Genomic DNA, 23,042 nt, shown 5'->3' on the forward strand with positions numbered 1-23,042 from the left:
TTTCTAAGTACTTTCTGCTATGGGAAGACTCAGCCAGAGGGAATCATCTCTGAATCAGGAAATGTGCGATAGACACTGTATCTGCTGGGATCTTGATCATTTGCCAGCCTCCGGGAATCTAAAAAAAACAAGCTGCTGTTGTTTATAATCTATGTAGCCTGTGATGCTTTGTTATAGCAACACAAATGGACTATGATGACTTTATTGTCTGTCTCTTTTCTACCCTGGAAGATTCTTCAACTTTTGCTACCAGTGCCCTTCTCCAAGCCCTTTACCATAGATATTACCACTTATTATCTTCAATTGTTCATTCCTTTCATATCCTTTCACTTGTGCTAAGTGATCTGCACCATAATGTTCTTCATCTCTGCCTGGCTTCCGGTTACCACCTTCTTTTCCCACTTTTCATAGATAATGGAAAAGAGTCCTACCTCCTACAGGTGTGCTGTGTGTTTCGCAGACAATGCTCTCCAGTGAGCCTGTGTCCTTGTTTAGAATGGAGACCTCTGAAGTGCTACCTGTCTTTCTTTTCTTTTCTTTTTTATAGAAATTTTATTTATTCTTATTTTATGTGTATGGATATTTTCTCTGCAAGTATCTGTGCACTGTTTGCAAAGGCCAGAGGAGGGCATCAGATCCATTATCTGGACTGGAGATACAGACGTCTGTTAGTTGCCAAAGAGTGCTGGGGACTAAACCTGGGTCCTCTGGAGGAGCAGCCAGTGCTCTACACTATTTAGTCGCTTCTCCAGACCCTTGTTTTTAGTTTTTAAACCAACGCTAGCTCTTTTAAGGATTGGGAACCACAAAGATAGCTAAAGCTTCCACTCTCCCCAGTCCCTGGAAATAAGTTCCCATTCTTGCTCTTTACTGAAACTGCAGCATGGAAGAGCATGAACAAAGTCCACCTTGACTCCACACTCAAACCCCACAGCCTCTCCTTGGTGGCAATTCCTTCTTCTTCAAGTTTCCTCCTTGGGTGACTTCCCTTCTTACTTTGGTCTGCTCTCTTACCCTCCCTTTCTGTTATCTTTCATTTGTTTATGTACTGTATAAAAGAGTTTTCCAGGCATCCATTTTTGCCTCTTTTTTCAAACTACATATGCTTTCCAACTGTTCTAAACCATGGCCCAGCCATATCCCTTCAGCTACAGTGTTCTCCCTCACCACTGTTTCAAGTTTCTACTATTCCTCATAGTCATCTATGTCAACATTAGAAAAGAAATAAAACTCTCCTCAGAGTGTCTCCCACTCCTAAACTGTTTCTCCATTTTTTTGGTGAACAAAATGTCAGTAAGATATTTTAAACTCTATCATAAAACTCAAACTCCATTGGTTTCAACGGTAAGTAAAATGCATTATTACACAGAAAGAGCATTTCAGGAATAGTCCAGCCCTTGATTAGTTAGCCCAGAATACAGAAGATATCCAGCAAGATTTCAGCTTCTTTACACCTTCGCTTGCTGTTGTTCTCAGTCCATGGCTTACTCTCCATTCTAGCTGCTCATGAGATAGCTATATAGTTCCAGGGACAACAGTCAAACACACAGTGTCCCCCTAGAAGAAAGTAAGGGCCATTTGTTTTCCTGGGTCTTTTCTCATCCACAAGGTAAAACACTCCACTGAGCCTCCTCCTTCCATCCCATTGGCCAGAGCTGTATCCCATGTACGTTTGAAAATCACGTACTAGAAAATGGAAATAGAAGGACCATTGTATATATGGGGTTGTTTTGCAGCATGTAGTTGTCTTAAAAGAGGTGTGTGTCTAATTAGAGTCAGGATTCTGCTAAAAAAAATAAAGAAGAAGAAGAGTTAATTTGGTTATGATTAGGAATTTATTAGTGTGAATAAAGCCCCAAATCAAAATTTAAAGGTGTACAGAAATCCAGAGGCAGACAAGCAAGTGTGTCTGGTACTAGCTCCAAGGAGAAAAGAGGACTCCATGTTTGTTCTGGGCTTTTTGTCCTTGTTCACAAGCCTTCCTTGCCATAGACTTTGAAGCTGCACTCTAGGCAACAGGTTTAGGAAAGCAAGACAAAGGATACAACCCCTGGCTCTCTTTAAGTCTTTGAAAATCTTTATTTTTTTAAAGTTTTATTAATTTATGAATTGGCATGCAAAGAAATATGATTTGTTTTAGCATTTTGTATATAATTTTTGTTGTTGGTTCTTCCCCAAGTCCCTTGTCCCGTTCCCCTGCCTATCTCTTGTTGGTCCCTACTCTCTCGAGTAGCCCCCTTCCTGCTTTCATGTCACATTTATTCTATTACTATTTTCCCCCACCTCAATCCATCCTTTCCCCTCTCATGGCTCCTAGTCTGGTTTTATAATCTGTACTCACAGTGACATATCATTACTATATAGAATCTGCATATAAGAGAAAACATTTGGCTTATTTCACTTAACATAATGATCCTTGGTTGTATCCAGCTTCCTGCTCATGTGGTGATTTCATTCTTCTTTATGGCTGACTAAAATTCCATTGTGCGTATGGACCAAATTTTCTCTGTCTGTTGATGGTTATCTAGGATGTTTCTATTTCTTTGATACCTTGGCTAGGGCATCCATGAATATGATGTACAAATATCTCTGTGGTATGTTGGCTTAATGCCGTTTCTGTCTGTAACCAGAAGTGACACAGCTGGGTCATATGACAGTCACACTCTTAGTTCTGTGAGCTGGCTAGTTTCATGTCAAGTTGACACAGGAAAAATCTTCTGAAAGAAGGGAACATCAATTGAGAAAATACCTCCTTAAGGTCAGGCTGTAGGCAAGCATGTAGGGCATTTTCTTAATAGTGATTGATGGGGGAAGGGCCCAGACCATTGTAGGCGGTATCATACCTGAGCTGGTGGTCCTGGGTTCTATATGAAAGCAGGCTGCGCAAGGCAGTAAGCAGCACCTCTCTACGACTTCTTTATCAGTTCCTGCCTCCAGGTTCCAGCCCTGCTTGAGTTCCTCTCCTGACTTTTCTTCAGTGATGAACAGTGATGTGGAAGTGTAAGCCAAATATACCTTTTCATCCTCAACTTGTTTTTGGTCATGGTGTTCCGTCATAGCAATACTAACCCTAACTAAGACAGTCTGTGAGAAATCTTCACACTGATTTCCACAGAGGCTACACTAGTCTACATCCCAGTGGCAGTGAACAAGATTTCCTTCCCGCCAGGCACTGTGGCGTAAGCCTGGATTCCCAGCAGTCAGGAAAGAAGGTGGCAAGTGGAGCTTTGGGAGTTCAGGGTCAGCCTGGTCTACAAAGCAAGTCCAGGACATCCAAGGCTACATAAGAGAAACCGTGTCTTAAAACTCCTCCCCTCTCAAAAATAAAAATAATAATAATAAAGAGTTCCTTCCTTTTGCCATCCTTACCGGCCTCTGTTTTAATGATACGTTCTTGTGTCTCAGGCAAGATTTTTGCTCGTTGTGAAAAAGGCTGGTCAATGTCATTTCTAGCTTGTTTGTGGCTTTGTTACCAGGGAAGATGCTCAACTAGGAGGCAGCCAGGAAAGGTACTTTGTGGCATATGATTATACCTATGGATTTAGTCAATAGAATCTCCATTATCACAATCACACCCCCCGCCCGGGGACGTCAAGCTAGAAACTAGTGCTCCAAAGTTGTTTCCTCATATCACTCAGCATACTCAATAGGACAGGGAGTCCTGATTAATTAGTCTGAAAAACACCTGCCAGCTGCTTCTGCCTTGACCAGACCTAATGCTGCCTGGACGCTGCTCTCGTTTTCCTTCAGCTCCCCTTATCTGCACTCATGTCATACTTCATTCCCATCTTCACATGATCTTTAGGCTCTTTCTCAAACACGACTCTGATCTATAAAGACAGCAACAACAGTAGGAAAAATTAGCCTGCCGGGTGTGCCAATCAAATTGTCTGATATGCTGACCTCAACCAACCTCGCGCTACCCAGTACACATTAGGCACTCAGGCAAAATCTTCATAGACTCACCCATGGAACTCTGAATTCAGTGGTTTCTGCTGTGATAATATATTGCCATATGCTGTTAACATCATCTCTTCTTGTTCCAGAAGCTGCCCAATGCCTTCAGCCAACGATATTTCATCAGACTTTCCTAGGTTGTATCTGTCTTGAGATATGCGTGGCTTATTCCACAATGATTTTTCTCTCTGTCATTTATTTGTATGACCTTGGAAATCGTTTGAACTTGTGATAGGTAACTAAAGATAGGTGGGTTATATTACCAGTCACATCTTAAAGAAGGAAGCAGAAATAACTCATGGACTTAAAAACACAAGTATGAAGGAAGCTCAAGGTATTTTCAAGGTGATTGTAGAAATACTGAATAGAAGAAGCCATTTAGTAACCAGGGAATTGTAGGACTCTCTTGCTTTGTGAGATGCACAGTAAATATTACTGCCAAGAAGCTGATGCAGTCACCATCACTGGAGTTGGAAGAGCTGTGAGCTGAGCCCACAGCATGCCTCCTGGAGTTGAAGAAACATAGCCCGAACATGTTGCTGTAAATGCATTTGCCCAGTGCGTGCAGCAAAAACAAACAGGTGTAGTTAGTGTCTTCCCTTCCAGGAGCATCTACTACACCCCATGTACCTCAGGCAGAAACAGGTTCATTGATTTACTTACTTATTTCGTATTGCTTGTGGCCTAGGTTGGCCTGAAACTTGCCTTACAGCTGAGGATACCCTTGAACTCTGATCCTTGTGCTCACACGTTCTGGGACTAGAGGGGTGCACCAAACCTGGCCTGAAGCAGATTTGTCACCAAACTTCTTGAGCTTATGTGCCCTGCCCATGCGGGTGCTTCTGCCAGTCCGTGCACTGTGAGTCTCGGTGTATCCTAAAATAATTTAAAGAGACAGAAACCTGGGAAAGGAGGTGTTTAACTGGCAGCAAATCCAGAGATCCTGGTTGAACTTTGTCGAAGTTCCTGGTTATGAGCCTCTGCAAGGTGATGCTATCGGGGGTTTTAATTATATCTCTCCACACCAAAAATTTGTCTCTCAGTCTTTGCTGGATGCTCATGACTTCAGTCTTTTGAAAACTACAAACCAAGTCTTTTATAAAAAGCCTTTAGTTTGAGTCCTTCTTTTATTTCCTCATAGTTACACTCAGATGATCAATTTTTGAGTAGGATTCTAGAGGTAGTGTTTTGCTCATTACGTCCTCTCGGGTGATTCGTGGCTTTTCTCGATCTTAGTGTGTATGCTAACTTCTGTCAGACATGAGGTGGTACTGAGGAACCAAGATCTTGGCAATACGTGCACCCACTCCTTTCAGGGTATTGCTGGTCCCCAGATAGGGTGAAGAATATGTGCACACATATACACTTCTGTATTTTATCTCCTACTCATGAATTCACAATACTTCTAACTCCAGTTTAACACTACAGAGTACTGCATAGTTCATTTTAGTTTTCTCCTTACCATATCATAATTCTGTTATGAGACAATTGCATTTCTGTCTACCAAAATTCTACTTTATTTACTCATTGGATCAATTTTCCCCTCATGTAGCCAGTCTTCATTCTCTGTCTCCACCTTCCCCTACCTATCCCCATCATGGTACTACCTTGCTCCCTTCATAAGCATACAGAACCACGTATTGACTTTTTTTTTCTTGCCTTCTTTGGTACTACTTGGTTTGGGACTAGTTTATATAGGAAATACAGAGAGAGGAAGGAAGGTGGGAAAGGAGGGTCATTTCAGTTTTATAAAAGAAGATCATTTGCATTCCCACAATTTTATAAAAATAAGATGATTGTAGCCATGGAATCATTTGATGACACTGCCTCTTCACTGAAGCTCCCCTCTGTCTCCTTGTGTTGGGTGGCAATTCACTGACAATAACCATTTTAGGAATCTAGCTAAGAAGTTGAGCTGGAGTTTTATTTGGTTTGAACAGAGGGAGGTATATATTGTATAAGATACCTAACTTCATTTTGCAAAAAGGAAGGCATTCAAGTGACTGTCCTTGCCCAAGTGGAACAAATCTGTTTTGTTACAACCTGTCACTAAACATTTGCAGTCAAAGGTTGTGACAACCAACCATTTAAGAAAGTGACTGCAAGTATCTTATTATTACAACCATTAATTGGCTTGCAGAATATGCTGTGTGTAGCTTATCCTATGATGCTGCTGGAAGGGAAGCTAGGCCCACTCTTCTCGAGGTTGCTGGTTGCTTTGATATTTTGTAAGAGCTATGTTTTTCTCTTATGTAGAATGTTTAAGGGGTATAGGTATTTCTGATTTGAATACACACAAGATATTTCCTTTTATTACATTTTAGCCGGTACTTTAAAGAAGTATAAGATATTCAGACAAATAAAACAGGCCAACAAGATGGCTAAGTGGGTAAATGTGCTTGCTGCCAAGCCTGATGATCTGTGTTTGCTCCTCAGAACCTGCATAACTGAAGGATAGATCCAACCTTGGTTGTCCTCTGACCTTTATACATACACCATGGCATAGCCACATCCACATAAACATACATACATGGACACAGACAGACATTAAATACATAAATAAATATAAAAATGTAATAAATAGGGAACATAAGACAAAGATGGGTGATAAAATATGTGGAAGTTATTCTGGCAATAAAAAGTAAAAAACTTCATTCATATGATACAATTAGTAGAGAAAAGTGAAGCACATGGGTTTAGTGAAAAAATATAAAATTATTTTCTGATTTGATAAAAATAACTGACATTAAGGAAGATAAAATAAAATCTATGATATGCCACTAGAATGAAAACATTAATGACAGCAAGTTAATGATATAATTAATTCAGAGAGAACTGAATATTAGCCTCTGTTTTAAAAATAATACTTGAACTACAATAAAACCCCACTGCTGGTGCACAGAAAGTGATTGGTAGATGGTTCCCAGATTTTTTTTTTTTTTGCAAACTCCTAAAACTGCACAACACTGCTCATAAAGAGATGTGAAATTAGATTATGTTTTTAAAGTGGTAATAATAAAGGCAAAAATTTAACCAACCGGACTGTTGCCACTCAAAAAGGCTTTGAATGAATATATTTGGAGGATGGGACTATACAATTCTGTTAGGTAGCTAGTTAGTGCCGAATCTAGCTAGCCACAAACTAGTACATAACTAGTTATGGTAGTTAATAAGGTTTATATTTTATTGGAAGTGTCTATGTATCTTATTTTAATAAAAGGCAGAGATGGTCACATTTCACGTTGTCCCTCATTGGACACAGGTCTGTGAAGTCAGGACAGTGCTTTGTGGGTGTGATTTGGTAAACACAGGCAAGTTGTGTGGATTTATGAGTGAGTTGCAATGTTACCCAATGGTATGAAGCTGCAGGACTCACAGCTGTCTGTAACCAGAGAGAGTACCATGATTTTTTTTTTTTTTTGTTCCCTCCTTGCTTAGCTTTCTAGATCTTTTTCTGAACCCCTTTTGTGCCTGTAACTCAACACTTAGAGCAGATGTCTGTTGCTGGAGAGACACATTTTCCCTAAAGCTGTTGTTAAGGTGTTTCGGAGAGAAGGGAAGCTTCGGCATGCTCAGGGGGAGTCTAACTTGTCTTTGTATTGTTCATGGAGGAATGGAATCTTTTGGTTATAATTTCCTTTCATTTTCTCATCTTTCAGACATGTATTAACTTTCCTTCATACACACGATAAACCTTTTCTCTGCTTATTTTTCCTTTCTATAGGATGTGATTTCCTCTCTAATGTTTAGCACTTTTGCACTGTTTCTGTTTGAACTCACTTGCACTGCTTACCCACAATGCACATGGAACTGCAAAGCACTGCTCCAGGCCTGTCTGTTGTCATCCTCTTGTTTCTTGCCATTCGTTCATGTCCAGGACTACACACGCAAATCCATTCTCATTTTAGCCCATGCCTTTGAGCCATATTGTCTCCTAGGTTGGGATTGTCATTTCCTGGGCTGGCACTGTCATAATGCTTTTGACTCATCCACGCAACATCTTCTGCAGAATTAGATGGAACCTCCGTGATACCTGAGCAACAGGCTTCTGATATTGTGGATGTGATCTGTGTTTGTCAAAATGGAGGAAGCCCCTTCTCACTGAGTAGATTCATTATTGCCTGCTGCTAACACTAAATATTCACTCATGTGCTGACATGTCCAGTAAACCATAACCAAGGGCTTCCTGCAATAGTGACCACTGTTATGACAGTGGGAAGACAAAAATGCATTGTATTGGGTCTTTGTCCATCAAGAGTTCTTTTTATAATTTTAGAGTCATGGAGACAGAGCAGCATTAAATAGTATCCACATTCTAGTATCCATAAAGACTGCTATCCATAACTATAGAGTAATGAAAACAAGGGTGCTAAATAACAGTCACCGCCAATACTGCCGGTGGGTCAAATGATATCATACTCAAAGTATCATTAAATGTTAGATTGTGGGACAGAGGGCTGGATAAACATCCTAGAGTTTTCTCTATTTTAATCAGAAACGCACATGTGTTTTTTTTTCCTCTGAGGAAATGAAGATGATGGAGCAACCAAGAAGCACCACCAGCAAAAGAAGCGGCCCCAATGCCATAACCGAGTTGAGTTCCAAGAGAGGCCAGGCCAGCTCAGGGCAGAAGTACATCCCTGTTTCTTTCCAACCCTGGCCAGGTCCAGGCCCAGCTCCAGAGATGGCATAAATAGTAGCAAAAACTTGAAAGTAACCCTAACAAGGAAATGAGAGAGAGAAAAAGCACAGACAACAGACCCAGCTTTAGAGCATCAGAATTGCTGACAAAACCCAAAAAGGAGGATTCCAGAGGTTGAGCAGTAGCCACAGCTCCCTGACTCCTGAGAATTTCCTTCAGCAAACAGGCCTTTGACATCAGCTCTCAGTTGCTTTGGGAAGAACCAAAGACTTGTCCCTGGAATCAGAAGGAAATAATGAATTGAGTTGGAGCACAGGAAGGTGATAGAGTTCAGAATGACTCTTTTGGGCACTGTCCAAAAGATGTTGACCTTCCTGCTTTCTTGTGTTCTCTAGACCCACATACCACTGTGCTTGCTGTTACACTGTAGGGAAGGAGACACATGTTCCGCGTGCAGAAATACAGGCACAATATTCTGAGTGCTTCCATCTGGCTGATCCCTTGCTGGACTTAGCTCTCGCCATCCTCACAGTCTTTACAGTGAGGGTTATGGCTCCTATTTTATAGGAACTCAAACTCAGAGAAAAGACCTATACTTTCTGCAAGATCCCATGAGGGCAACTTGGGTTTCAAGCTGGGTATATGACTCACTCAGTAAGGCTCCTTCAAGCTCGTTGGAGTTCTGCTTGTTTGAAATAGGTTTTGAAGCAATCAGGTGCCCCGGAGACAGCAATGTGGGCACTTAAAGTTTTTATAGCTATTACTTACTCTGTCATCTCTGGGGGAAAGCACTGGGGTGTGGATTGGACTCTGGGGGATTGCTGGAAATGCCACTTGATGACCTTGCCCGCTTCAGATAATTCTCTTTATTTATTTGTGTATGTGTTCATATGTGTGTGCATGGCATGCATGCATGAGTGTGTGTGTGTGTGTGTGTGTGTGTGTGTGTGTGTGTACATAGAAATCTATCTGGAATGTAGCCTGAAGAGCTGCTGCAGAGGTGGGTGGAGTTTAATTTTGACACCGATAGAACCAGAAACAGAAATATATTCATCTCCAATTATTTCATGTCTTGCAAGAGACCTTTCCGTCATGACATGAGTAGAACACTGAGATGGTGAGGAGTACTTTATCTTGAACTGTACCTCTTGATTGATGCTGTCCCTCCCTAACTGGCTTAAGCAGATGAAGCAAAAGCGTCTTTCAGTGTGCTTGGCATCTGCCCTGACTCCTGTGGGGACTCATTAAGTGTTATTACTTTTGGAGCGTGAGTGTGGTAGGAGCGAGAGGAGAAGACAAGCAGACACCTGGGCTTCCTGAAGGATGGCACTTCTATACAGATCCTGTGTTTCCCAGACCACACCAGCCTTGGGAAGCCCTTGGGAAGCTGGGAAGCAGCAGAGTCGAGAGAGTGAACAAAAGAATGTCTGTCCAGACTGCCCCCTAGGACCTATGGGAAGCTCCAGATCCTTCCGGGCTCCAGGGGTAGCCACAGGGCCCATCTTTCCAGCTCCAGGGGAGCCCTCCCCTTTCAGAAGGATATTTGCTTTGGTGTCACACTGTCGTGACACCCATAGAAACAGGCGGCCATGGTCATTCCCAGTGAATCATACAAGAGCAGCTACGGGGATCCCAGGTTGTCTGGTCTCAGGGGCTGTTGTTTCGTGTAATTACCGGAGTACCAACTGCCCTTAGGCTGAGCTGAGGGATTTGCCCAATGCCTCTCTGTCTGTTCGAGGCCACGGAGCCATGCTGTCTTGTCCGTGTCTTCCAGCACGCGGGTTCAGCTTTTCATCAGAGGCTTCCTCTGGGGAACAGGCACTGGGCTCTGGATGCAACTAAAGCCAGAACGAAATATGAGTAAGAAAAACTTTGCGGACCTCAGGATTGCCCTTCCCTTCTGTCAGTGTATCAATCAATCATCTTAAGCCGAGTTTGTAGACCTCCACCTACTCTGACTAAAACCCTTCCCATAAATCCCCATAGTTCCTCTAGTGCGGGGAGCAGATGAATTCCTGACTGAATGTGTATTGTTGACACAGGCCCAGCCATGTCAAGGACCCCATTGTTTCGGACCCGTAGGAATTGACAACGCCTTCCTCTGGTCGAAGTACAAGTGTTTGCAAATGATTGACAAGTGTGTGCAGAGGCAAGCCCCCACAGCCTCCTCCTCTTAGATGTGTATAGCCTAAGACTGCTTGCTTAAAGGGACTTCCCACCAAGACCAGCTAGCTCCCCTACGTCATACGTAAAAGACTGTGAGGAGGTTCCAGGCTGTTGCCTAGCTGGTTGGCCTCCATCTAAGTCCAGCTTTTACGTACTTGGGTTTGTAACGTCTGTCCTTTCTTCATTTCATTGTTACCCCAAATGGGTTTCCAGGACCAAGCTACGCCAGGTGTGGGATTCTAACAAACAATTGCTAGCCACCAGGACTGAACTTGCTGGTCCTCTGACAAGGGGGCCATCAGCATTTGCAGCGGCCTCCCAGACATCAGACATCACGCTAGAACTCTGACACACGTCAGCCCCCATTGGTCCTTTGAAACACTGAGTTCTGATATGTGTCTGGTACCTGCTGTTTGCTCAGTGGCCGCACCCTTGTCTTTGTCTCACCATCCACATCCTTGCCACAGGCAGCTTTGCGATTTCCAGGTTTTATCACAGAGTTGTTTTCGGAATGATATTTCATTCTGCAATTTTATTTTTTAAAGAATATTTATTTTTATAAACTTTATTATAGAAAAAGACCTTTCAAATTAATTTAAAAAATCACATGCCAAAATTAACCAGACCCAAAGTATGTACAGCTCAATGAACTTATATACACTTAGAATGGAACCTTTAATTTTAATTTCCAGCTAAAATAGTCTTTAAATTTTTCAAGTAACAACCCTTGCTGTTAAAGCTATTGGGCAGGATTACCTAGTTTAACCTAAGTGTCATTTCATTCTACTTATGAAAAAGTGCCTGGAGAAATTAACAGACCTATCAGCCAGGATGTAGCAATATATTGCAAGACTCTCTTCAACTCTGAAACAGACGCTAGTACCAATTTATTTTTCTTTTTTCTTTTTTTAATTGATATATTATTTACAATTATTACAATTTATTCACTTCATATCCCAGCTGTAGCCACCTCCCTCATCTCCTCCCATTCTCACCTTCCCTCCCTCTTTTAGCCTATGTCCTTCCCCTAGTCCACAGATAGGGGAGGTCCCCTTCCATCTGACTGTAAGCTATGAGGTCTCATCAGGACTGGCTGCATCCTCTTCCTCTGTTGCTTGGTAAGGCTGCCCCTGTCTGTCAGAGGGAGGTGATCAAAGAGATGGCTACTGAGTCCGTGTAAGAGACAGCTCCTGCTCCCCTTACTAGGGCACCACACGGAGACTGAGAGTGCTTCTATTACCAGTTTCTAAGCTGAGCATTTCCTGAAGGGACCAATGGAATTTAATTGCTGTCATAATGAAAATTTGAGCTGACATAAATACTTCTCAAAAATTTTTGCAAGTCACATTAGGAATATTATAAGGGGTTGAAAGTAAATTTTATTGTTTTTGTTTGTTTGTTTGTTTACTGCTATATCTTTTACATTCCTCCAAAGGAAAAGAGAGATGAACACATATTTACAATCATGTTTCATTGAAGTTTAGTAGATTTTTTTTTAGTTTGAGGCATTTTTAAGGAGTCTACTTCAATTTCTGAAATAGTTAAGTCAAATAGCTGGAGTCTTGAATGCATAATCTTCATTATTATAATGTGGCTAATCTTGGGTAAGCTTGTAATACGTTGCTTAGACAAAGGAAACACAATCTTCTTATTTCTTAGCCCCCAAGGAAAGGACTGTGCACACATAAGCAGAAAAATCCTGAACTAATAACTGAACCAGGGATTGCCATGCTCCGGGATAGTATGAACTCTCCCTAAACCCATGGCTTGTCTCCAGCAGTTCTTTTTTCTCTTAATTTGAGATCTTGAAATAAGTGTATAGAAATGAGATGTGATAGCTTATACAAGCTTTTTCTTTAGTTTAACTTTTTTTATTTTAATAAACCTAAAGAAAAGCATTCCAAAGACTTTTTGTTACAACAGAGTAGCGAAGATAGCCGTGTTCCATAATGAGAAAGGCCATTTGCCCAGCACCCTAAACTTCAGAAACTCTGTCTGGTATTAGAACATAAGTCACTAAAGGCGAGATTATCAACGACAGAGGCAGACACAGCAAGGTGGAGGCAACCAATGGCATCAAATAAGCAGGTGATCTGCTGTTTCTTTGCTTATAGAGTAGCCTTTCGCCAAATAATTGTAACAAGTAATTTAAAAATATAACCATCTTTGCTTGGGTAAGAAATAGATGTTAAAATAGTGTGTGTTTGTTGACAGATTCCAACAGACAGGAATCTGTCGTGATCTAGGTCTGTCTCAGTTCCTCTGTGAGCATTTTGTCTTGTTTAAACCTCTGATGTCTCCCCTACAATGAAAGCAATCATTTCATCTGCTGCCCATCTGAGGAACGCCAGAACTGTTTCAAATGCAAACTTGTCTGAAAGAATCTTCAGAGGTGAGGCTGGCTGGTCTCCAGCACCTTCCAGGGAAACTTTCAAGACAAATTTTGAAACTCTTCCCTTTTTTTCTCAAGCTGACTTTAGGGCACCGACCCTAGTTGTGACTTAAATATGAGATGTTCCCCCAGTGGGGACACGTTTTGAGACCTTGGTTGCTAGCTGGCAGTGCTATTTTTGAAGGTTCCAGAAACCTTCAGAGATTGGGCTTAGATGGAAGAAGTAAAGCCACAAGGGGCAGTTCCCTACAGCTAGCTTATCTTCAGCCCTTCCTGTCTATGCTCTCTGCTTCCTGTCCACTATGATGTGAACAGCTTCTTTACTGCTGTAATGATGCAGTGGATCCAAGCAACTATAGAGAGCATCCTCTGAGACCATGTGCCAAGACCAATCCTTCCCCGCCTAGGTTGCTTCTGACAAGCTTTTTGCTAACTCCATCTCTGAGAATTTGCTACCCCAACGTACAAGCTGCCATTGCCATCTACCTCCATGCTAAGAGCCTTCAGTCCTAGCAACCACAAAAAAACACAAAACAAAAAAAACACCGCGATCTTTCATCTGCTTTACCTACATACTGCTTGTTTTAAATTATAATATTAAGTTGGAGAACAAAAAGAAACACAAAGAGTTTGCTTTGCAGAACTCTTCTCAACCAGGCCTAGGCTGTATACCTCTGGGAACCTGGGCCTGTATGTACAGTGTACATGCAGTGTGCCCTACATAGTCCTCCTCAGTTTCACCGAATTAGGACCTTGGTTCAAAGATCTGAGGCTTTGTCGTTACCTTCATTGTGAGGTTTGCTATGAACCACGGGATTTAAAATGGTAGTGTCACCTATTAATGTGACTTTCACCCAACTCTCATTTTCTGTTCTCTCATGGAATACTCTCTTTGTCACTTACTCATTTATGTGATCCTTTTAGACAAACGTATCAGATTGTTTAGCATGTTTATTAGCTGTTGTCTCTCTCTGTCTTCTATATCCAGAGATGGGTCTTAAACATGAGGACCATGCCTTGCCTACCTAAGGGCACATTTGTTGGATGGATACTGAAGCACTCTGCATTTAAACCCCCGAGGGGTTGGTCTGTTTTTAGTGTCATTAATAAAACTTCTGGAAGTTGCTTATCAGTTATTAGACCTACACAAAGAAAGGTAAAAATGTCTAAAATATTGAGAATTCGACCATTTGACAGTCATCTAAATCCCATTACTGCAAATAAATTCACAGTAGAAATTTATACTATGTAAATGTCTGAATCTAGCCAGTGGCCCATTTATTTTAAATTAGTCTCTTATCTACAAAATCCCATTATAGCAAAGTGATTTAAACAGATTCTCCTGTCTTTTCTTTAATGTGACTTAACCTGTATGTCAAAAAGATTCCAATTAAATGTTTTGAGGAGGAATCTGCATTTTTTTTTGTTTGTTTGTTTTACATCATGAGTCATTTTAGCTGAGCCTTTAATCCCAGCACTAAGGAGGCAGAGACAGTCGGATCTCTGTGAGTTCAAAGCTAGCCTGGTCTACAGAGGGAGTTCTAGGGCTGCACAGAGAAACTCCATCCTGACAAAACAACAACAACAAAAAGAAGTGTTTTAAACAAATGGCACACTTCATAAACTATTATCAAACTCTCAGTTGGGTCTCTTTCTCTTCTTAGAGTGCCCTCAGCAGTGACAGAGACAAGGCTTGAAGTTTCCAAAATTTACCTGCAGGTGCCTTCAAAGGGCAAAACTTACACATTTAAGTATGTTCGGATGTTATTTAAAACAACGGCCTGTGTTTTTCCTAACAACATTTGAAGCTAACAGACACCTGCTCCCCTCAGAGATAAATGCAATGAATTTGATGAGAGTGAACATTAGTGTGTCAAGGAAGCTCCATTTCAGTGTTGTGGGTCATTTTTTTTCTCTTTTTATTAAAATTCTAATGTCTTACTTAGTGTTTTTATTGATGTCATAAAACACCATGACCAAAAGCAAGTCTGGGAGAAAAAGGTTGATTTGGCTTATATTTCCACACCACGGTCCCTTATTGAAGAAAGTCAGACAGAAACTCATACAGGGCAGGTACTGATCCAGAGACCATGGAAGGGTGCTGCTTACTGGCTTGCTCCCCATGCCTTTCTCGACCAGGTGTCTTGTAAAATGCAGACCACTAGCCCAGGGATAATACCACTCACAATGGGCTGGACACTTCCCTGTCACTTGCTAGCTTTATAGGCTTGCTTTCCTAATCTTATGACCAACCCCCCCCCCTTTAATTGCTGTTCTTTCCTCTCAAGTGACTTTAGCATATGTTTCATGCTGATGTAAAACTAGCCAGGACATCTAACTTGTCTTATTTTGTTCACAGTGAGACATTGTAATTTGTAACAGCTGACTTTAAACACGAAAGGATTTAGGTGTTGTTTTCCAATGCAAAACTAAGAGGGATGCTCTGGCCATTCTAGGAATCAGGTACGTATCAGTGGGGATGCTGGACCCAGCTCTCCCTACCTGAACTTACATGCTTTACTACTATTCTGAGACACGGACTCTTTCACTCATTCGATAAACCTGTTGGTACCCACTGTGAAGCCTCACTAGAGGTAAAACCTCAGACAGTGACTTATTTGTGCAAGCAAAAAAATCCTACCCCAAACCTATATGTGCCAACGTGTATGTCACTGTAACCTTTAGCTAAATCGTGATGTTACTTCTCCTGGTGTGTCCAATTTATTTCGTTGGGAATGTTCATAAGAATACAAAGCTCAAATTTCTTTTAATTGCTTTGGTTCTATTATTACTTTATTGGAAAACATCATGTAGAAACATCATGTATTATCCTAAAAACATCCAGGTCACTGCATCTCTGTTGCACAGATCTGAGCCCTGTCTTAAAAGTTAGAAGTTATCCTGACATTCAGGAGACTTAAAGATCACCGTTAGTTTTTGTTAAGCTAAGTGATGTGTCTAATATTTCCTAGCTGTTATTGCTTGAACTGTAGCTCTCAGAAAATGTTAAGCCTCAACCCTCAGGACTTTCGAATGTGACCTTATTGAGAAGTAGAGTTTTCGTAGAGGATCAAGTTAAGATGCAAGCATCAGAGCAGGCTGCATTGCAGTATCACTGGGTCCTTATGAAAGGGAGGAATTGGACACAGACACACATACAAGGATGCTATGGTAAGATGAAGGCCAAGATAGGAATTATATATCTACTTGACGAGGACTGTCCAAGGTGGTCAGAAATTATCAGAAGCTTGAAGACAAACATGGAACAGAGCTTGTTCTGAGATTGCTCAGATCAGGCCTTTGGACCTTTCTGGGGCTTAAGCCCCAGGGTGGATTTGTTCAGCATCCCTAGCCTACAAGGGCAAGCACTCACCATTAGAGGTGGGCTGGGGTTCTCAGGGAGGAGTGGGCAGCTTTTAAGCAGTTCCGGATGTTCTTGCTTCATTCATCATATTCTCAGATGCCGGGTCTTGCCAGGGTTCCAGAGTTTAAAAAAAAATAAAAGTTCATTTCACAGTGTGGAGAAACAAGATGAACAGGAGGAGGGAATCAGAGGAAAAAGGAAGGGGATGGGAAGGGATCTAGGGAGAGGGAGAGAAAGAAGAGTAAATCTAAACTCAGCGAAACTGTTAAAATGCTGCTGAGAAGCGGGGTGACAAGCAGCACCGAGATTTTCAGTCCTTTCTCCTCTTTCATTCAACACCAGCAGTCTCTCCCCATCACAGGAAAATAATCGTTTTCTCTTTACTCCGAGGAAGAAAGCTTGAAGCATCCATCCTTCCTGCTGAGCCGCAAGGATCCAGTGGCAGTTAAGTGATTGCTAGAGTTGGCCCCTCTGGCCACCCTTAGCCTGCAGAGCACCAGATGAGGTTGAAGGAGATTCATCATTTCTCACTTCCTCACCCTATAGCAGACCCTGCTCAGGCCCTTTTCTGCCTAATGAGGCCCGCAGAGCCACCAGCTGTCGAAGCTTATCCTTGAATCAACCAAAGTAGCAGCAGGTAGCACCCATCTGCTACATACATGCACAAATTTAGGACTGCTAGGAAATGTAGCTTCCAGGAGTCACCATTAGTTGAATAGCGAAAACTAAACACAGTGTTAAGCATTTTGTGTACATATGTTTAAATAATCTTAGTACTTTTGGTGTGTGTGTGAGAGAGAGAAAGAGACAAACAGAGAGAGGGAGAGAGAGTGAGAGAGAAAGACAGAGACAGAGAGAGAGGGAGAGAGAGAACTGTGTATGAAGTGAGAGGACAACTCTTAGGAGTTGGTTCTGAAGAACAAGCCTGCCTTCATCTTAGGGTTAAAAACCATCTGTTTTATAGTAAAGATAGACTAATTTCATTCCTGTTTATGATTAAACCACTTTTCTCAAGATTTGGGTTATACCCCACCTGTAACCTTAGTTACAAATACTTCTCTCTTGCCTGTTCCAGGAATGGCAATCATTCTTTGTTTCAAAAGTTGTTGATAACCATCTGGCAACCTTACCTTTGTTTCAAAGGGTTATACAACCACCCATGACCATCTTGTTGTGCCCACTTTGCAGCCACGCCTTTGTTTCAGGAAGAACTAGCTTGTTACACTATGTCCTGCTCCTGTAACTCTGCCGGTTTTGCCTGCCAAATCCCCCATTTAGAAACCCCCCGACTTCTGAGCCATAAAAACCTCATCTTCCTCATAGCAAATGCTGACCTCTCAAACCTTGCCATAGGGGGAGGCAGCCCATGAATATAATTTTTTTTTAAAAAAAAAAAGCTTGTTTTAACTAATTGCTTGCTTTAACTAATTTGGCCATGATGATTTAGGTTGGTGGTCTTTCTCCTACCCCCATTGGGACTCACTTTTCTCGTCTTTCATCACGGGATATGAGGATTGAAATCAGGTCTTCAGGCTTGCAATGGCAAGTGCTGTACCCACTGAGTCATCTTGCCAACCTCGTGTGCATCATTTCATAAAGGTTCATTCAACGTTAGATAAGATCCTCCTACAGACTAAAGATAGGATGGACACAGCAGATACAAGCCCTCCTTATTGTAGATGCTTGTTGCTGACCAGTTGCTCTACTCTTATTCAACTTGGACTGTGAAAATTTCACTTTGTCAGTAACTCATGCAGCTTAGAATTGTAAGCAACACATGTATGGCCAAGAATAAACGTTTTCTTACTAAAATTAGACAGAAATGACAATTTAGATTTCTTTCTTCTTCCAGACATGAATTAGATGTAGTAGTTGAGTTGGTAAAGCTATCTTCAAGCCATCAGTTAAATATCACGTGACATTGTCGAGCTTCTAAGGCCTTACCATCAACCATCACCTCTGTACTTGTTCAGAGATGACAGTGATTCTGTTCTGGTATAATCACCAAGATTCGGGTTCTCTGGTACTTGTACAACTCTCTTGATAGGATGGTAATGGTGATGGTGATGATGATGATGATGATGATGATCTCTAGGGAGACAGACATAGCCAGTCTCTCAATAGTCACTTATTTGGGACCATGACAAGTGACATTGTCATCTACAATGACAAGAGCCAATGTCATCTACATATGCCATTGCAAAGTTCATGCCATCTGCAAACAAGTACAATCCACAGTCTGCCACTTCCAAATTGTACACCTTTGGGCAAGTAAACCTTACCTTTGTAATCTGTTAAATAGGGGATATAATGTTATCTTCCATAGGTTTTCCATAAGGTTTCATTCGTGAAATGCATGTTAATTTATCTTCAAATTTATAAAAATGCTTATTAATAATCATTAGTAATATATATAACCATATATATTATATATAATACATAACCATGTTATATATCATATATGGAGACGAAATGAAAATTTATTTATGTACCTTGAGAATTTCACACATTTGTTCTCTGCATCTTGACCAGTTGTGGATTTCTGTAACAGTTTTCTTCTGCTACAAAAGGGAGTGTTTTTGATGAGGGGTGACAGTTGCATCTACCTGTGAATATAAAGTATTTAGAATACACTTAGAGATGATACTGGTTTAGGCAAGTGACAATAGGATTCATAACCTCACCAGCAACAACTAGTCAGCTAGATTGCTAATAGAAGGCATGAGGTCTTGACAGTAGAGCAGGCAAGACCTATTGAAATCAACTTACATTGTTATTGGTTACTCCCAAGACTAAAGTGCCACTATTTCACTATGTTTTTGTTTGAGAGTGGTTATCTATTGGAGATAGCTTCTGAATTAGGTCTGTGGGCTTGTGTCCACTTCCACCCGGCACTGGGACCCCATATTTTGTAGATCTGTGCAGGCCCCATGTATGCTGTCACAGTCTCTGCGAGTTCATATGTGCATTGATCCTGCCGTGTTTAAAGGGCCTTCCTTGTTCCCTTGTTGTTCTCTACACACTATGTCTCTTACAGTCTCTCTGCCTAATCTTCCACAGAATTCCCTGAACCCTGATAAGACGAACTTGATGGAGGCATCCCATTAAAACTGAGTGTCTCTAGTGAGACACATTGTCTGACTGTGGATCTCTATATTTGTTCTCATCTACAGCAGGAGGAAGCTCCTCTGATGACGGCCAGGCAAGGCATTGATCTATGAGTATATCACAATGTTATTAGGAGTCGTTTTATGGCTACAACTATGTTCCCTTAGCAGAACAATAGTATTTGGTTTTACCATAGGTCCTTGGCCTATCTAGTCTCAGATTCTTAGCTACCTGAGCAGTGTCAGGGATAGGTTCTATTTCATAGAGTGCCCTTAAATCCAATCTAATATTGACTGTTTACTCCCACAAGGTTTGCACTAGTATTGCATGAGCACATCTTGCAGGCAAGTCATCACTGTAAATCAAAAAACTTGGAGCTGGGCTACTATTTACATTTCTCCTTGGATATCATGAAGAGTATCTTCCAGTCCTGTAAACCTTAGCCTGTAGAGGTGAAGGTTCTACATAGGCACCAGCTTGACTTCTTGGTGCTTAATGAGTTGTATAGTTGTTATCTTCAGCTGTAGAGTCTTACCAAGGCGTATTTCTTAAATCACTCTCAAAAGTCACACTTACTTTTTACAAGTCTTGGGTAATCCCCTCCCAGGAGTGTGTAAACATGTAAATATGAGAGTATATATAAGTGGTACCCCAAAGGGAGATCATCCCAGGTAGGCCTTCTGTAGCCAGATGAACCCTTTAAAAGCAGAACATTTCCCCCAGATGTTTCCAGGAAAGAAAAATCAGAGATGAATCAAGAAGTAGCAGGCATGGCATGGAGTGCCTTTAGAGCCACATGAATTAGAACTAGAGACTAAATTAGAACTAAAGCCACTGAAAACTGAACATAGTCACTGATCCACAGTTAACAAGAAAGTAAGGACCTCACCCTACTCTCTAGCAGCTCAGAAAGCACTGTTGTCTTAGATAGGTGAGTTTGGATGACCTTAACCTCAGGTGAGAGAGCAGCCCCAGCTAACCCCTTCAGTGCTAATGGGAAGAGTTCTAAGAGGAGATCCCATCTGAGCTGGGTCTGTAAAAAGAAAAACACACAGGATAATAAACTTAGTCTTTCCAGCATTTCGTGTTATCATTTGATGTGAAAATATCTATCATATATGGAATGATGTATTGTGTAATAGGCTACATATATGCTTTCTTCTGTTAATCCAAAAATGCAAAACCAGAGAATTTTCCAAGGCACAAGGAATGCATTTCCCTCTCTCTTTACAGCCCTGAGATAAACAGGGCAGGCACAAAGGGCCGCCAGGTGAGTTCAGTTTCCAAATTTACTTGATCAATCAGGTGATCACTTTTCACCCATTTTGTTATAAAGGTCATCCCTTTTCATCTTCTGAACTCACTCGCCAGTGTGTGTGGGAAGGGCAAGCACAGTGAGAGAGCAAAAGACACACACACACACACAGAGAGAGAGAGAGAGAGAGAGAGAGAGAGAGAGAGACTACTGAGCAGGTCCCATGCATCCATTTCACGCTCAGAACTGCCTGGGGAGTGGTGGTCATCTCCTGAACGCACACCCTGCTTTTAAGGTTTGGTCTCATGATCACACCTAATTTCAAAAGAGTCAGGGATTTTCCATCTCACTGATGCTGTATTATCCCAAAGAAGAGGACAATGGATTTGGTCAACAATTAGTCATTTCTACCTCAAAGATTATAAACTAGTAATCACTATGATGTTCTGCCAGATTGCTCTCCAACCTTGCTTTCCTGCTGAGCCTTTTGTTTTGATGACTTCAGAGAAGGCTAAATGTAATTGCAGAGGAGAGACCTCCCAATTTTGTAATGCCGATTCACTCATTCACAAGACAATGCTTACCTCTTCCTAGAATGGAGGCATTAGGGACTGTCACACTCGTTATAATTACTGCAATTCATAATCAAATACACTTTCTACAGTCCTTTGCAAACAGGTACAAATGTATTCCTATCCCCAGGTTTTCTCTACCTACCCATCTTCACTTGTAGTACTGGGGGAATGGGAGAGGTTGAAAAGGCACAATACAGAACCCTCCCCAACACACAGCCAGGCATTTCCTCATCCCTCATCTTTTCTCCTTTAGGATTATAGCAGAAGGTGTGGTCTAGAATCTCTGTTAGTTTTGCTTGAGGGATATTATAGGATCCAAGCTTCATTGCCAGGAAAGGAGGGGGTCCCCAGTGGTTGCAGCAGATGATTCTGGGAATTGCAGGCAGGTAAGACCAGCACACAGGCCACTGGGCAGGTAGATGCCTGCAGGCACTCAGGTACATGCCAGCATGTAAGGACTGCATTCAGATGGGCATAGAAATACACTCCCCAGCACACAGGCCATGTAGAGGAAGGTGCCTATGCTTACAGACAAATACAAACACACACACACACAGGCTGAGTGGCCTCTGATTTCAAGGTCATATTTATACAAAATGACACAACACAGAAATGACTCTACCAAAAATAGCTATGTAACAGATTACATCACCGTTTACATTTGTGTTTCCCAACATTCATTATCAGCCATTTTGTGCTGACTCAGAGCCGAGTCCTCAACCCTAGAGGCACAGCATTACTGGTGTTTGCCTATGATATTCAATTCAGTTCCATGTTAGTTAAACAGAAACTAACACTCTGTTCCCAACAGATGTGCTAAGAAAGGCCACGGAGACCATTTCCAGCTTTCTTTGGAGATTAGGTTGTCTAAAACATCCCTTTGTTGAGATTTTCCCAAAGACTTTAAGATGGGTATTTGCAGCTGTGCAGACAGTGTAACTTGATGGTTGGTTGAATAGTCACTAGGTAAATGCATCCTGGTGTCAGGTATCCAGTTCTTGCAAGATTATTCATTGTTAGAGAAAAGGAAGATTTTTTTTTTCACAGGTTTCCTGAATCCCCATCACTGAACAGTATTGATTGTTGCTTTCCTTTCCTCTAAAACTGGAGCTTGGCTTCAAAGGCATTTTTCAAAACATGTAGTTTGCTAACGGTGTATAATTCCCTGTGTCATTTCCTCCAGAGAACTCATTTCTAAAGTGGTGTTTTGTCTGGCTCTGTGATGGTGATGCTACCAGGCCTTGGGAAGGACAGTTCTGATAGGATTTTTATTGAGTACCAGAAGTCCTGTGATTCTGATAATATCCTTCATAAAAGGACTCAGAGCATCTTTTGAAACGATAAGCCCCTGCCTTCATTCTGTTCTATACTCCCACACCAAGGAGCAATGTTTAAGACATAGTTTTGTTGTTTTCTGTTTTTCTTTTTTTCTTTCAAGAGTCTTGGAAGCAGCAGAATTCATTTTGTTTTCACCTAAACTACCTTAGCTAATGGTCCACTCCCCATTTGCCAAGATTAATCTACACCAATGGAAAGGTTGATATTTGTGTCTTCTGACTGGGGTACTATGGTCCTGCAGGGGA

Source organism: Psammomys obesus, unplaced genomic scaffold (assembly GCF_907164565.1).
Source record: "Psammomys obesus unplaced genomic scaffold, mPsaObe1.curated_primary_1811, whole genome shotgun sequence".
In the NCBI taxonomy this organism is placed as follows: domain Eukaryota; kingdom Metazoa; phylum Chordata; class Mammalia; order Rodentia; family Muridae; genus Psammomys; species Psammomys obesus.